The 16485-nt window shown below is 36.5% G+C and overlaps 1 pseudogene across 1 annotated transcript; it reads right to left on the reverse strand.

The window, feature by feature from the left end:
- Positions 1–3169: 3169 nt before the first annotated feature.
- Positions 3170–16231, reverse strand: LOC143546412 (cytochrome P450 CYP82D47-like; annotated as a pseudogene). Its single transcript, XR_013137587.1, has 2 exons — positions 15257–16231; positions 3170–3721 (listed from the first exon to the last, which is right to left on the reverse strand). The product of XR_013137587.1 is annotated as a cytochrome P450 CYP82D47-like (transcript).
- Between the last annotated feature and the right edge of the window lie 254 nt (positions 16232–16485).

Below are 16485 nucleotides of genomic sequence, written 5' to 3' on the forward strand. Positions count from 1 at the left end.
GATGTGTTAAAATATTGTTTTTCTATAATTATTGCGTAGTAATTCCCCTTTTTCCCTTGATTGATTGATTTTGTGTCACCTGATTAGGGTTATTCTGTTAGGTCATAGACTTGGTGTTTTTGTTACCTGCTTATGGTTAGTGCAGCTATAGGAATCTTTTGTGTGATAAATTATTAAAATTCAGTAGATTCACATTCCTCGCGACCGAGGGGTAATAGGGAGTCGGCTTGTCTCGTTTATTTATTCGGTTAGGTTAGAACTGTGCGAGAGCGAGTTTTTGTCTTGTCCGGTTTAAATTTGCATGCGAATAAGTGTCCTAGATCGGTTAGATAATGTTACCCTTTATCCATAGAGTTGCTAGTGCCAATTTTAAGCGGGTTTTGTGCCGTTGAGTCCTAGAGTAGATGCGTTATTAGGGTACCTTAGTAATCTTTATCCCAATGTGTTTATTCAATTTTCTTAGATTTATGAGGGTTAGTTAGTGAGATCAAGAGGTGATCTAGCGAGCTTTAAAGAGTTAGTTGATTTACTTTTAGATTTAGGTCTCGTGTGGTTAGTCAATTCTGTTGACTGTTAAGCTGCTAATAGGATTTTGGCCTTGGTAGTCGTCCTCCATATTAGATAAGCTCCCGTTAATTTCGTTTAAGTTTTCTTGTTAAGTTAGTTATAGAATAATTTAAAATAAACAAATTAAGTCATTAGGCATACTTGGTTAGGGTTATTGATTTGATCCACCTCACGTGTCTTTTTGTTCGATACTTGGTTAGGGTTAGTGATTTGAGCCACCTCACATGTCTTTACTACCGCAACACCAACTGACTTCCCTCGGGGGCCGTCTTTGAGTGATATAAGCTAATACCAAGGTGGTGTCAACTTCTTTTAAAGGCCCGAAGTCAAACCGATCATAAACACTCCGCAGTAAATCACTAACACTTGCACCGTAATCAACCATTTCCTTGGTAGCCTTGAATTCCCCTATCTGAATGGGGAAAGTGGTGTCACCATTTCAACTCCTTCAACTATGTCTTTATCCTCATTGTCTTTAATGGTGATGGCACTAACATGTGCATTATTGGAATTGGATTAGCTGTTGTTTTGATGATTTGGGTTCTTCATGGTGTCACTTTGATGACATCCTGAATTATTCATTAACTTGGTCATTTCTTCCGCTAGTTGACTAATTTGTTTGTCTCTTGTTTCATTGGTCCTGTCTGCTATCTCTTTGTCTTTCTTGTACTCTTTTTGGCCTTCTAATACCAGTGTCATCAATGCATCTAAGTTGATACTCACATCATCTGAAGTTGATGAGTTACTCTGACTAGTTTGGTAACCACCTGAATTGTAACTGTGATACATCTGACCAGATTGGTACTCCATCTTCTATGAAAACTGCCCTGGAAATTTGGGTTTTGTTGAGTGTTCGCATTTCCGTAGATGAAATTAGGGTGGTTTCTAAGGCCCAAGTGATAGGTATTTGAGTTCATATTATTGTAATAATTACTCTGACCCTGTACACAATTGGCCTCTTTTACATTCCCATCATCATAAACAGCACCGCAATGTTATGCCCCAATTCTTTATATTGTTCACACACCCGAAATATTTTACCCATTTGATTATTTCCTTTCACACCGGTTACCGTCAACTTCTCTAGTGCCTTCTGCTTTTTAGTCATCCTGTCTTCATACGTCCCACTTTCCACAGCTTTTACAGTTGACCTCTTTACCATCCTATTTGATTGAGCTTGGCGTTTTGAGTTAATGGCATGCCTCTCCAAATGCTTCCAATCAACATTTTCATCATTAGTCATAAACGAACCATTTGTAGTTGACTGAAGGTCCTGAACATCATCATTTGAAAGGCAATCATGGAATGCCTTTATCAACTCCAACTACGTAATCCCATGATGTGAGCAAGTTCTTAATAGTAGCTTGAACATCTTAAATGTTTCAAGTAAGTTGTTCTTTGTGGTGCTTAGTACTCGTCTAAGAATTTTTGTTGCAGATTGTACCATGTATAGATGCAGGCTGATGATAGTGACAAAAATCACTACTTGGCTGAATCTTTTAAACTAAACTGAAAGACCACCAGTTTGACCTCATTTGTGAACCCCTGACTAGAAACAGTGGCATAGATGGAGTTGAAGTCATTCCCCTAGAGATATGGTTCTTCACTAGCTTTCCCATTAAAAACTGTGTGACTAGAAATAGTGGCATAGAAACAATTGGTGTTTAAGGAGTTTGTCAATGTAAAAAGAGGCAGGGAAAGGCGACCATAGTTTTCTTAGAGCAACAAAAAGAGGCGGTGAACCAAATTATGTAGACCGGGAACTGAAGACGGTTACTCGCCCTACGACAATCTGACTGGTGAAATGTTGCAAATAACTCTAGATCGTAAACGTCAAATAGGAGAGAAATATGGTTGGACTTGTAATTTTAAACTCTTCGTACGTTTTTGTTTTTCTTAAGTGATCGTATTTTAGTGCAATATTTTAATGAAAAAATATTTTATTTTTTTATTATATATGTTTAGCTTTTATTAAAAATGAAAAAAAAAAGATTTTGAGATAGTGGTTTTGAGGTAGTAGATGATGATTTTATATGCAAAGAGTCTTTAACCTACATGTGTAAGAAAGAAAGATTTTTTGGATCCTTAGATTAATATATTTACGGTCAAGATCATCGGAGACAACCAATAAGTTGGATAATCATTGTGCATAATTAGTTTTTGACCCTTACATTAAATTTAGTTGTGTAATTATTGTGTATAACTAGTAATATATGTCATGTAATTATTTTTGCATAATTAGTTATATGTTGATTAATTATTTTACTATATTCGTACGCTTTTAAGGTTAATATCTCTAGGTACTTTAACTCACCCATGCATTGAATGATCAATTTTATGTTTATGCTATGGGAATTCTAGGCATGATATTCATAAACATGGCACTTTTTTAAAACACACATTTTCGTAGTAGCAACGGATATTGTGACAAATTCACTTACACAACGACGGCCTATGTTAATCTACATATAGCACTAGCACATGCCAGGAAAGCAAAGGGCACCCGCACGAAGGTTGAGGTCTAAGCCAAGGCTTCATACACATGTGGTAATAGTCTAGGTGCAACAAATAGCTCAAATGCATTAGCTTTTTGAATAACTATTCAAGGACCTCCCGCCATGTCAATCTGCTTATTTGATGGGTTTTGGAACTTAAATCCATGTATTATGCTGGCTAGTATGAACTGCACAGCTTCAAGAGCGATGGACATCCCTGGGCATATTCTTCTACCACTTCCAAACGGAATCAATTCAAAATGTCGACCCTTTACGTCAATTTCTATTTTGCTTGTCAAGAACCTCTCAGGTTGGAATTCAAATGGAAAAGTCCATGTTTGTGGATCGTGATGAATCTTCCAAATATTTACCAAAAGGTGAGTGCCTTTAGGGATGGTGTACCCTCCTACAATACAATCTTCTGTTGACTCATGAGGAACCAAAAATGCTCCAGCTGGATAAAGTCGGAGGGTCTCTTTGATAATCGCTTGAAGATAGATCAAGCTATTCATGTCTGACTCTTCAACTTTTCTATCTCTTCCGACTTGGTTTTCAAGCTCTTGTTGTGCTTTTTTTAAGACCAGAGGGTTGTTGACTAGTAAAGCTAAAGCCCATGTTAGAATCACCGTTATTGTGTCACTAGCTGCTGCATATATTGCCTAAGAAAAGGAAAAAATATATAAGAAAGTTTCATAAATAAGTAGAAGTGGTGGACCTAAGATTTTTTTTTCCAATGGGTCCCTTTTTTTCGGTGCCCAGATTTCTCGCATCCAGATGTTATAACTAGGCATGCAAACAAACCGAACGAACATGAACACCTAATCGAACAAATATTTATGCTCATGTTCCATTATTTAAAAAATGAACGTGTTCATGTTTACTTGTGTTGTTTAAAATGTAACCGAATAGTTCATGAACATAAATAAACATAAATGAACAAAAATAAACAAACATAAATGAACATATTTGAATAAATGTAAATGAACACAAACAATTATAAACGAACATAAATGAATATACGTAAACAGGGCCGGCCCAATAATTTTAGTGGGCCAAGCTAGGGCTTGAGTCCTCAAAACAACAAAGGCCCCATTTTTAAAACTGATTTTTGTAAATATTAGCGGTTTTTTTATTTATTTATGCGATTGAAATTTTAACTAGAAATATGCCGAGAAGTCAGGAAATATGAATTGCCTATTTATTTATGTGATACGGTTTGCTGATATGAAAACTACAATTAATCATTTATCAAATTAAATTGCAATTAATATTGGAATTGGAAACTGTCACTATAAACTATGAATTGAGTATTGCCTTCAAATTAAAATTATACTTATTGTATTGTGTGGAACGTCCAGCCACCAAATTGTCAATGGTTTACAGCCCTCAAATTAATTATGCCAAACCTTAGAGGTTTGTGTCTCTAAATCTAATTATTTATTTAATTATGCGAATTGCTTGTTATTTGCTACTTAATTATTAGAACACTATGTTAGAACCCGTGTGATACATGGGTTGGTAATGGAATGAAAACAACGAAAAGAATGAAATTTAATAATATAAATAATTATAAACATAATGGATTCATACCGTAAAATTAAGAACATAATGCCAACTTTAAGGCCCTTAAAAACATTTTTGAAAAGGCACTTGTAACCTTCTCATATATGCCTAAAAAATGCTTAGCAGATGACTTACACACGAAATTGACAAAAGATTCAAATGTGAAATATACAATAACATCATGTTATTTCATCCTATATATAAAAACATAAAAACGATAAATTTTATGAAACACAAACTTGGCATTCTTGTCGCAAATTAATATCTAACTTGTTCGTCAACTTTGACTGCAAAAAAAATGTAAACCTATCTTCTTGAGCATCTTTTCTCATTCATATACCCTAAATCATATATATACAAATGGCAGTTAGCATAAGCCATATGAACTAAAGACAAATAGATAAGATTGTAAATATATAATATCATCATCTTATCAGACTCAACAAACTTTGATTTCTACCCTATCCATATGCTGAATTTAGTCCAACTAATGTGTGACTCTAAAGATCATGCTTAAAAAAAACAACCATAAGTAAGACATCAACCTATTAATCATTTGAATAATTTAAATAAGTGAAGTAAAACCTACAATTATCAATGCATGGCTTGTGATTGTCTTGTCCTCCAAATCTGCGAAACAAAACAAATTTGACATTAAAAAACATATTAAGAGATTACTGCACCCCACAATGATTTACAAAACAATGAGTCAAATGTCCAAAATGACATGTATTATAATAGACCAACTAAAATAAAGAGACAATTAGGTACCTCTGACACATTTAATGACTACTTAGTGAATCAAATATGTATGGTTTTCAATAAAATTGAAGAAAACATTAGCAAATACGATATACATTCCCTTTATATACTTTCAATAAGCATTCCAAATTTCAAAAATCACAATAAAAAAAAGCAGATTAGCTCTTTAGTGCAAACAGCCAAGCACTCCTTCACATTTTCCATTGAAAGCGTTATGTTTATTTCATATAAAACACAATTTTCCTAAAGTTTTCCAAGCACCTTCCTGTAAAATCGTAGGCGTCCGCTACTTTTATATTATTTGCATAGACAACTTTCCAGGTTTTGCTTCGATTCCTACCGTATGGATAAAAAATTATGTATGAAGAAGGATAAGAAGCGGAACATGTAATTTCGTTTTATAAATAAACATTAATCCCATGTTCGAGTATGAAAAAAAATGCGATACCAAATATGCGACTAAATTAAGGAAAGTGAAATGAACGACCTCAATGGATTCAAAACGCACCCTAAAACAACGAACACCAAATGTACATGCATTACCAGTGAAACACCTTCACTCTTAATTCAGCTGATGGTTTGAAAGAAAAAAAAAACGTGCATCACCATATTCCATTCTAGAACAATATTTAATATAAAATTATATATGTTCATGCATTGCGTCTAAAGCTTGTGACAACCTTTTGCCCGTATCACGTTTACTCTTTCTCTGACTCTCCAAACTATGTGTCATCTATTTCAGCCTCATCGCATTGAACTATAGCCAATTGCCGATACAATTATATCAAACAAAAGCACCAGTTTCAAAATAATAAACGTTTATAACCCTAAATAAAAGCCTAAATAACCAAATTCGATAACCAATCCAAAATTTAGGTTAATATATTAAAGACAAATACATGATGAATGGTTAGAAACGAACCTGTTAATAAAAAATACGGTTTTGCTTGAGATTTGAAGTTTATGTTAGAAAGGTATAAAGTAATACAGAAATCAGATAATACCTTGATGATGAATAAAATTGATGATTTGAGAAGAGACGCCGACAACTAAGGGGATTCGTGATGGAGAGAAAGGGGATAGGGTTGCGATAGGGTTTGTGTGGAATTATGTTGCTGATTAAAATGGCGAGATTTCTAGGGTTCCGGTGAGCGTATAGAAAGAACTGATAATGAAGAGACAGAATTGAATATAAAGGATCCATTTAATTGTTTAGGGTTTAAATCAACTATTATAACCCATACTGTGAAAAACGGATCCCATATACAATTCATCTTTCAAAACAAAGGATGAACTTCTAAATTGCCATGTGGACAAATGAGCTTTTGTGAATTCCATGTGGCATTTTAGAGTAATTTAGTGAAGGATGCTAAAAATCCACTCATTTATTATACAGGTAGAAGGTAGATTGTTCATTTTCTCTTTGCCTTTTTAGTAGAAAGCTTGAACATTACAAATTAGAAATTGTTGAATAGTTAAAATTATTACCAACTAGTGTTCAACCCGGCGCGTTGTGCCGGGCAGGATCGATATATTCATGTACCCGTCATATCGCAACAGTGCACTAATATGGGTTCGGTTGGTAGCATAATTAACCCAAAACTATATTTGGCGAAATAAAAAGATTAGCATGTAAAAAATTAAATTACTTAAAACAACATTTAATCGGTTGGTATAACCCGAGCGTTGAAACTGGACGTTGGTAAAACTCTGGCGGGTAAAAATCAAGAGTTACGACGGCGAGTCAATGCGAATTCGGTGAATAGTTCGTTACAGTATAAAAACGTTGGTAAAACTCAAGTGTTAAAAACTAAAAGTAAATTCATCAAATTCACATATAAAAAGACCAACATATTAATAAAGAAAATGTCAAAACTACATTTATTTGGTCAGTAAAACTCGGGGCGTTGGTAAAAACCAAGCGTTGCATGTCTTGGGCGTTGCACCGGTGAGTCAGTAAGACCCAAGCGTTGTCAGTTTCGGCTTTGTGGCGGTGAGTCGACACGAATTCAATCTGTTTTTGTTACGTTGGTTACGATACCGGAAGTAAAAAAAACGAGGCTCCAATGAGATGCTAGCGGCACCAAACTTCTATTTTTATATATATTAGATAATAATAATGTTTTCGGTATTAGCCCGGAAACACAAGGGTTTATATCAAAAGGTTTTTGAGAAAGGGCCTCAACTTTTGTAGTTCGTTTGAGGCCTCCGAAAACCTTGGGCCGCTACTGTATGTAAATGAACACAAATAAACAAATATAAAATCATTAGGTAGATGACTTATCCGGATAATACGTAATTATTAAAACAAACACAAATTTTTTGTTCATGTTTGTTCATATATTAAATTAACGAACATGAACGAACTTTCCACCAAACGGTTCACGAATAGTTCACTGAGGCCTAGTTAGAATTTGAGACCTTTCAGATCGGATCAAAGTACATAACAAAATACCACATTGGTCTGAATAGCGTGTGATACGAGGGGTAAATTTGGTATTGTTTATTATTATTAATTTTTGGATTTACAAGAAATGGCAGCTGCATGTGATGACAATGGATTTTTTACCATCCCGTGTTCTACATGAGTTTTAACCTGGTATATTTTGTAAGCATCTTAGACATTGAATACCCCTGAATCTATTTCAAAAATCTTAATGAGTATTGTTTATAATTCATCTTAATGAGTATTGTTTATAATTCAAAATGGCTTAATTACAATAAGGTTATAAACCTAAACAAATACTTAGTGTCTAAGAAATGTTTTCAAAACAAGATAGGCATATTCGTATAGTCTAACAGGTTGTCGAACTATTCAAATTAGCTGTCTTAAAGTATATGAAAAACTAAAACACAAGAATACTATATTAACAAAACTCGGTCATTAAGGCCTTGCAATAACACATGGCTAGTAAGGGGCCTAATGTAGGCATTTTAGTATTTAAGACTTGCATGGTGACCCAGTTGAGTAGAAAAGAACCTAATCGGAATGCATATATAACAATGCTTGGCGACCTAGATAGTGATTGAGAACGTTTCAGTTGTAGGAATACTACGTAAAACTGGAATAACTAGCATGCTACAAAATAAGAACGTCGTACATGCGACGTCGTATCCTAAATAAAGGAAAAGGCGTCAAGATCTTAAACAATATAATTAAGCATAATTAAAGAACGTTGCAATCTTGAATAACATAAGGCTGAGGGGTGTGGGGGTGCGAGAGGGGGCGCGAGTGGGGGCGCCAGCCAATAATATTGTGACGTGTGGCAGAGAGAGAAACTTGATAAGATGGGTGTTGGTTGTGGTGCTCGCGCCCCGGGCCATGGTGTGGAGGGGCGCGAGAGGGGGCGCGAGCGGTTTATTTTTTTATTTTTTTATAAATGTATTAAAAAAACGTATTATTAAAAAAACAAGAAATTATTTAAAAAAACACACATTAATTAAAAAAACACATTAATATCTAAAAAAAATTAAAGTACTAAAAAAAACATTATTCTTATTCTTCGGCTTGGTCTTCTTCGATCAACCTCTTCCGGATACGTTCCTTTTGTTTTTCCATCAGCATTTGGTCGACCGGATTTAGGTTACTGAAGTCTCTTGTAAGGAAGTCCAAATCTCTCATTCTTTTTTTTTCCTTTTTGTCATTAGAGACCACCTCCATGGTTTTGTTGAATTTATTGAGGGATTCAACAAGATCGGTGATGTTTACGGCTTCCCCCTCAGCCGGTTTTTTCCCCCTGGCGTCTCTTCCCAATGGCCGCCTCCTCGGCGGTGAAGACGTTTCCTCCCCCGCAACGTTTAGGTCGAATCCAACCCGGCAATCCGACCCGGCGGAAGTGCTGTACGCTCCAGACGAACTAGTTTTAGTCCGTTTCGGCCCTACTTCCGCATCAAGGTCCGGCGCCACCAGCTCAACCCACTTAGAACACCTTCTCAACCTCTCCCACACCTTTACATCGTCCCACGTCTTCACCGTCCCATACCTCCGCAGGCACTCCTGCTTCCACTCTTCGACAGTGAAATTATAAACCGCCAAATCGTCACTGCCACTTGGTCTCATACGACCTGCGTTCCTGTTGAACAGATTAGTAAACAAGCCGACAAATTTTCTGATTTCGGTCCAACGACCCGAAATCATATCGGCGTTCCGCTCTGTACTCCCAACGAGCGAATAGAACGTCTCCCTAACCTTTGTCCAAAAGACCTTGCTCTTTTGGTAGTCCGCTGCAAAATAAATTTGTAAGTCATTTAACTTTTTTATTTAACTTTTTTATTAAAAATCATTTTTAAAAACGTTAAAACAATTACCGCAACGCCGATCCTCATAAGTGACTATCCAAGCCCGACATAGGGCTTCCTTCTCATCCGATGACCACGGAGTGATTTTCCGTTTCGTCCTTCCGGTCGAAGCCGAACCCGACCCGTCCGTTGCAACTTGTTTTTCCGGTAGACGCGTCTTCTTTGTCCCGCAGCTTCACCTTCTGGTTCTTGTGTCTCCGGAACTACAAAGTTAGGAGATGGTTGTATGTTGGATGGTTGAAAGCCGGATGATTGTTGCGACCCCGAATAAAACATCGCTTGGTCCAGTGCCGACCATAAATCGTCGTAACTGTAATCTGAATCTAAGTTTGGGTACCAATTTCCAGCCATGTTTTTAAAAAAAGGTTTCGAAGATAGGGTGATTTTGGTATGTGATATTGGTTTTGGGTGTGGTATGTGAGAATGGTTTTGGGTGTGGTATGTATTGGTTTATATAGAGGAATATATATGTGATATATAGAGGAATATATATAGAGGAAAAAAAAATTTTTTTTTTTTTAATACACATTAATATGAGCCAACGGCTCTATTCACGCTTCCAAAGCCTCCTTCACGCTACCCCCAGCCGCTACCCCTCTTGCGCCTGCCTCTTTTTCCGCGCTCGCGCCCCTCTCGCGCCTCGGTGGTGTGGTGCTCGCGCCCCGGGGCGCGAGCGGCTGTCCTCTTGCGCCCTTTCTCGCGCTCCACACCCCTCAGCCTAAAGAACTTTGTGGTTTTAAATAAAATATATATAGGAGATTATCGTCCTAATAACATAACATTGGACATTATGGTTATACAAAAGAATAAAATGTGAAGGTAAATTCTGGACCCATTATACTATATATAATAATTGCAAACCTAATGCTACAGTAAATTTAGAGAGATCTAATCAACAGCGGTCATGTGACAGCCGCTAACAATTTTTTTTTATATTTCAAAATATGTTTTATTATTCATTTAAAAGTAATAAAAAAAGGAAGCTGCTATGATGTTATTGTTGTATTGTTGCTAGTTATAGGTTCCAAGTTTGAGCCTTCTTAAGCTAGCTTTTTTGTTTTTGTTTTTTTTCTTTTTTTGGTCTTCTCTATTATATTATTTGTTCATTTGAAAGTAATGAATGTAAGAAAAATGAAGCTTTTGTGGTGGTATTGTTGTAACTTGCAAGTCTTGAGTTCGAGGCCTTCTTAAAGCTGGTTTTTCGTTTTTTTTTTAAATAGAAATAAATTTTTGTATTATAGATTTAATACTAAATCAAGCAATGAAAAAGTAAGGTGGTGTGGTGTCTTGTTTTTCAATTTGTTTTAAATACGTTAGTTTGAGGAATTATTTTTGGTTTAGTTTTAATACCGTAAAAAACCTAGCCGATACCAACTGAATTTACGTCAACTTACAGAAACAGGGCATGGGTGTTTACAAACACTGAACAGCCTTGGCGTGACCCGACGCAACGCGCCGGGAACAACCTAGTTAAGTTTTATACAGTACTTAACAATTTTCAAAAGATGACTTGTTAAAGACTTATCAAAACTATTTTGTGTCTAATAGTTTATTCACTATAGTTGTAAATATTGTTTTTCTTAAAAATATGTCTGTGATAACATGGTATTTTAAATCAAGTCTTGATCGATAAACAAATACGAGTTAAATGACTAACTCTCGTTTATATTAACCAGAAAATATAACTTAAAAACCTGATTACAATCTTTCAAACTCAAACTTGGTTTGACTCTTGATGAACCCTAACTCGATTACATCTCGTGTGTCTCTAACTCGGTTGCATCTCACACATTCTCAATAACGTCTAACCGTGACTTGATTTATATAGACTAACCTATTTGCAAGCCAAGACACTACCTTTTATAATTACAAAACAATTAGGAAACATGTTATAATTAGAAAACATAACTAACTATGATCGACTTGTCATTATTGATCCCTCGAATTTATCGACCTGTGACATGAAGTCTGAAATTACGTCAGCATTAAATCCCTGTTTACAAAGACATGTTTTATTTAACCATGAATATTCCAAATCATTTAAAAAGAAATTGTTTTCCGTTGTCACATAAATAAACAATTGCCAGCTGTTAATATTCTAAGTGTTTCACATCTACAAGACTACAACTACTACACTACAACAAATGCCTATTTTATTTACAAAATGGGCCAGCCATGAGTTTCTATTTCACATGTTACCCCCATTATTTTATGTTGGCTCAATTGTTATTTGGTTAAAGTATAAAGACTAGCTTAAGAATTTTTAAGGTTTTATATATTTGGTAATGTCTTGGCTTGCAAGTTTGGTTAGTCTATATAAGTCGAATTATGGTTAGACATTAGAATAAGAAGTTGATGCAACCGAGTTAAGGTTTATCAAGAGTCAAACCGAGTTAGGGTTTGAGGGTGTGTAATCAGTTTTTTGAGTGAGATTTTTTGATTAATATAAACAAGAGTTAGTCGTTTAATTCGTGTTTGATTATTGATCCGGGACTTGAATTGGTATCAAAGCCAAGTTCAAGAAATCGATAATCAAACAAGCCGTCGACGGGAAGAAGACCGTCGCGTCCGGAAGAAGAATCTGTTCGCTGCCGCTCTGTGTGTCTGTCACAACCGCTGCTGGGAAAGTTAGTTCCGCCACTTTTGTTTGGTTAGTGTTTGTTTGACAAAGAAGACGAACCAGGTGGTTCGTTTGGTATTGTCGTTTTTGTTATTTAATAAAGGAAGCAAACGGGTTCACGGGGTAATCACAGTTTTGTTTTCTTTTGGTTGGTTTGACTTTTGTGGTTGGTTGAGAATTCAAAAAGAAAAAGAAAGTTTCATTCTTGAATTTGGTGCTACTGTGATATACTATTACGAAGAATTCAAAAGAAAGTAATAGTTTGTTTTATTGTGGAACACAACAGTCAGGTTTAATTTTTATTTGGTTAAACAAGAAGGTTTAATCATTATTGTTGGGTTTTCTTATTTGGATTGAGCAAGACGGTTTAATTCAGAGTTTTTATTTTATTGAGTGCTATTTTATTTGGGTTGAACGAGTAGGTTTGATTCAAAGTTTGTTTTTATACGGATTGAATGAGTTAGGTTTTAATCAAAGGTTTGATTTAATTTTGTGCGCAAGTTGGTTTGGTTCTGAAAAGTTGTTCGGAATTGATTGGCTTGTATTTGTTTCAAAGAAGTGGAGCAAAGGGGTTCTACGTCAATGGCAGGTGATGAAAAAAGACCGGTAATCCAACCCAAAGCGAGTGGGGGGATATCGTTACTGGTTCCAAAGCTGAATGTAACTAATTACATCACATGGGCGATTGTGGTGGAAGCGATCTTGGATGATTAAGACCTATGGAAAGTTGTTCAAACGGAAGAGGGTGTGGTTATTGATGCGAAGAAGAATAAAACGACAGGATAGTTTTTGTTTCAAGTGGTGGATGGTGATATTCTTCTTCAGATTTCTCAATACAAGAATGCACGAGATATATGGAAGGCTGGAAGGCTTTGAAGGCACGGTATGTTGGGGCCGAGCGAGTTCAAAAGGCTCGACTGCTAACTATGAAAAGTGAATTTGATAAACTCAAGATGGCAGAAAACGAGATTGTTAACGAGTTTACAGGAAAAATAACAAGTATGGTTTCATAGGCAACGAGTCTAGGTCACGTGTTCGAGCAAGACGTCTTGGTGAAGAAATTTCTGGATGCGGTTCCAGATAAGTACTTTCAACTCGTAGCCTAGCAAAGTGTTGATCTCGATAGTTTGATGTTTGAATATGCTATTGGAAGACTTAAGGCGTTACGTCTACGAGGGAGAGAGAGAGCTTCAAATTCACAATGTCAGTTACTTTTTAATCGATCAGAAAGTAGTTACAAAGGCAAGTCGTGTGATCAGTCCGGTAGCCGAGGTAAGGGTTAGCCAAGTTCACAAGGGCGTGGAAGAGGTCGTGAACTCGGAGGTCAAGACCGAGTCGATGAGGACCAAGATGGTTGCGAAAACCAAGGTGGTCAAGATCGTGGACCAAGTCATAAGGGACAAAGAAGAACCAATGATCGTCAAAGGGGAAGATAGGATAGATCACTGGTTCAGTGTTACCGTTGTGATGAGTTTGGTCAATTTGCGGCTATGTGCCTTGAACATATGAAGAAAAAGGAAGAATCTAATTTGAACAAAATTGATGATTTTGATCCATCTTTGTTTATGATAAAAGGTGATCAAAAGACAGTTTTACTGAATGAATATGGTGTGATTCCAAAGCGTTTCGAAACCGAACCGATGGAGAAAGATGTTTGGTATCTCGACAACGGAGCATCGAATCACATGACGAGTAATAAAGCGTACTTTTATGAATTGAATGAACGAGAAACGGGAACGGTGAAGTTCAGAGATGAATCTTGTATTGATATTCGAGGGAAATGATCGGTCTTAATTGAAGGGAAAACGGGAGAGCAGCGCCTGCTGACCGATGTCTACTACATCCCAAGCCTATAGTGCAATATCATAAGCCTTGGTCAAGCAACAGAAGGTGGATTTGAGATTCACATGAAACATGATTTGCTAACCATTAAAGATGAAACAAGTAAGCTTTTGATGAAGGTGACAAGGACCCAGAATCGATTGTACAAGATTAGCCTCAAGATAGCAAGTCCCGGTAAACAAGGTATCATTAGAATTAAGAATTTTGCAGGTCAGGATCTTCAAAGTGTTGGATTGAAAGAAGCCAAGCCGATTACGAGTCAGATTCAAATCAAAGATCCAAGTTCCAAAATTCAAAGTCCAAAGAAGAGTGTTCAAGAAACGAAATGTGTGGTCAAGAAGGAGATTCAAGCCCAAGGGAAGACGAGTAATGATCAAACGAAGCAAGTGTTACTTCAAGCTAGGTGGAGCCCAAAGAACATAGCAAGAGATCAAGAAAAGCCTCGGGAGAATCAAGAGAATCATGACAAGCCTGAAGTTGAAGATCCGCCAATTTCGAGAAGGAAATTAGGGGGTGAGTCGGGTGAGTCGGATACAACAATTGCGGGGGGGGGGGGGTGTTAGCTCAATTATTGTTTGGCCCAAGTGTAAAGCCCAACCCAAAAATTCTTAGGGTTTTATATATTTGGTAATTTCTTGGCTAGCAAGTTTGGTTAGTCTAGCCGAGTTATGGTTAGACATTAGAATAAGAAGTTGATGCAACCGAGTTAGGGTTTGAGGGTTTGTAATCAGTTTTTTGAGTGAGATTTTCTAATGAATATAAACGAGAGTTAGTAATTCGTATTTGATTATCGATCCGAGACTTGATTGTATATGTATGTTTTTTTAAATGATTTTGTATTCTCAAATAAAACGATTTTACAACACTCTATGTTCACTCTAATTCTGAATGGTTACTTGGCTTTTTCCTTTGAATGGATCTTGATCAAAAAACAATATAAGAAGATTACGCCTTGGCAAAATATCGATGTTACACAAATCCAATTTCCTAACCTAAATGGCAAAGAGTTAACATCACTCGAGCATCCTAATGATCTAACTCCTCTACAAACATCAGAACTAAGAGAAAATAGAAAGAAATTGCCTATTTAGAGTGACAGAAATCATACCAAGCAAGTGGCTTTCACAATCTCATCCGTGTTGAAGCCATAATCTTCGTCTTTTACTTCTTGTTTTACACGGGATAACACTGCAGCCATGAAGACTTTGCTCTCATCTTCCTGGAGTGTAGAAGTAGAATTCATCTTCCTTTTGTGGTCTTCTAACCATCCATTAATTACAACATCCATCTCTTTCGCCGTCTTCTTCATCAGCTTTTCATACCCTCCTAAATCTAACCACCTCAACCATGGAATGGCGTCTGATGGAACATATGCTCCCAACAGTTCCACAAACCGCTTAATGGCCTTCCGAAACTGGTCTCCGTTTTGTTCACCAGGTGAAAAATGATTGCCAAACATCATCCTTATAACTATGTTTACAATTAGGTTTCTAAACCATTCTTTCATATCAACCATTACCATTTCAGAAGGCCCTTTGTTACTTGCCCAAGTTATGTAGATGTCTTTTAGGGATGACTTCACTTCAGAGACTCGGATATGTGCTAGCGTTTGAAGATGTTGGTGAGACGATAGCTCGATCACATTTATCTTGCGAATCAGGCGCCAATATGGTCCGTAAGGTGCAAGGCTAAAATTAGCATAGTTATAGCCCATCAGCTCGCTTGCCAATGATTTTGGCCGGCTAGCCAAGACTCTATCATTGGTGGTTAAACACTCTTTAGCCATCTCAGAATTGCTAACAACTAGAACTTGGTGAACACGAAGTTTGATAGTGAAAATTGGTCCAAACTTGTCAGCCATAGTGCTCAACAGTTTGTGAGGAAGTTCAGAACCAGCTAAAAGATGCAAGTGACCAATTATTGGCCATGCTCCAGCAGCTTCTGGTGCTCTCCTAGTAACCCCATTTCTAATTCCAAGATGACCAAGATAAGAAAACATGATATGCTGGCTACAAAGATTACTAATAATAAAAGTAAATCCATGACAAGCTTTTGGGACAGTGGAAGATCAATAGAAATTTTAGATGATAATCAATGTTATTTGGCGATCATTGAATGAGTGGGCCTTTATGCTGATGTGAGACCAAAGAACCTATTAAGACAAAACATCAAAACTCATCCTTTACGTTTACATGATTTTTCAGTGGATATCCTTTTCAAAGATAAATGCCATAAACCATCATTTCTGTTTAAAAACCTTATCATGTCAGGTCCTTTGGCCCTAACTCGGTTAAATTTTTCCATTAAATCTGACCATGTTCAATACACATGAGGGTA

The sequence above is a fragment of the Bidens hawaiensis genome, unplaced genomic scaffold (assembly GCF_021521415.1).
Source record: "Bidens hawaiensis isolate Kalapana, Puna unplaced genomic scaffold, B.hawaiensis_p1.1 tig00000904_1, whole genome shotgun sequence".
Taxonomy (NCBI): domain Eukaryota; kingdom Viridiplantae; phylum Streptophyta; class Magnoliopsida; order Asterales; family Asteraceae; genus Bidens; species Bidens hawaiensis.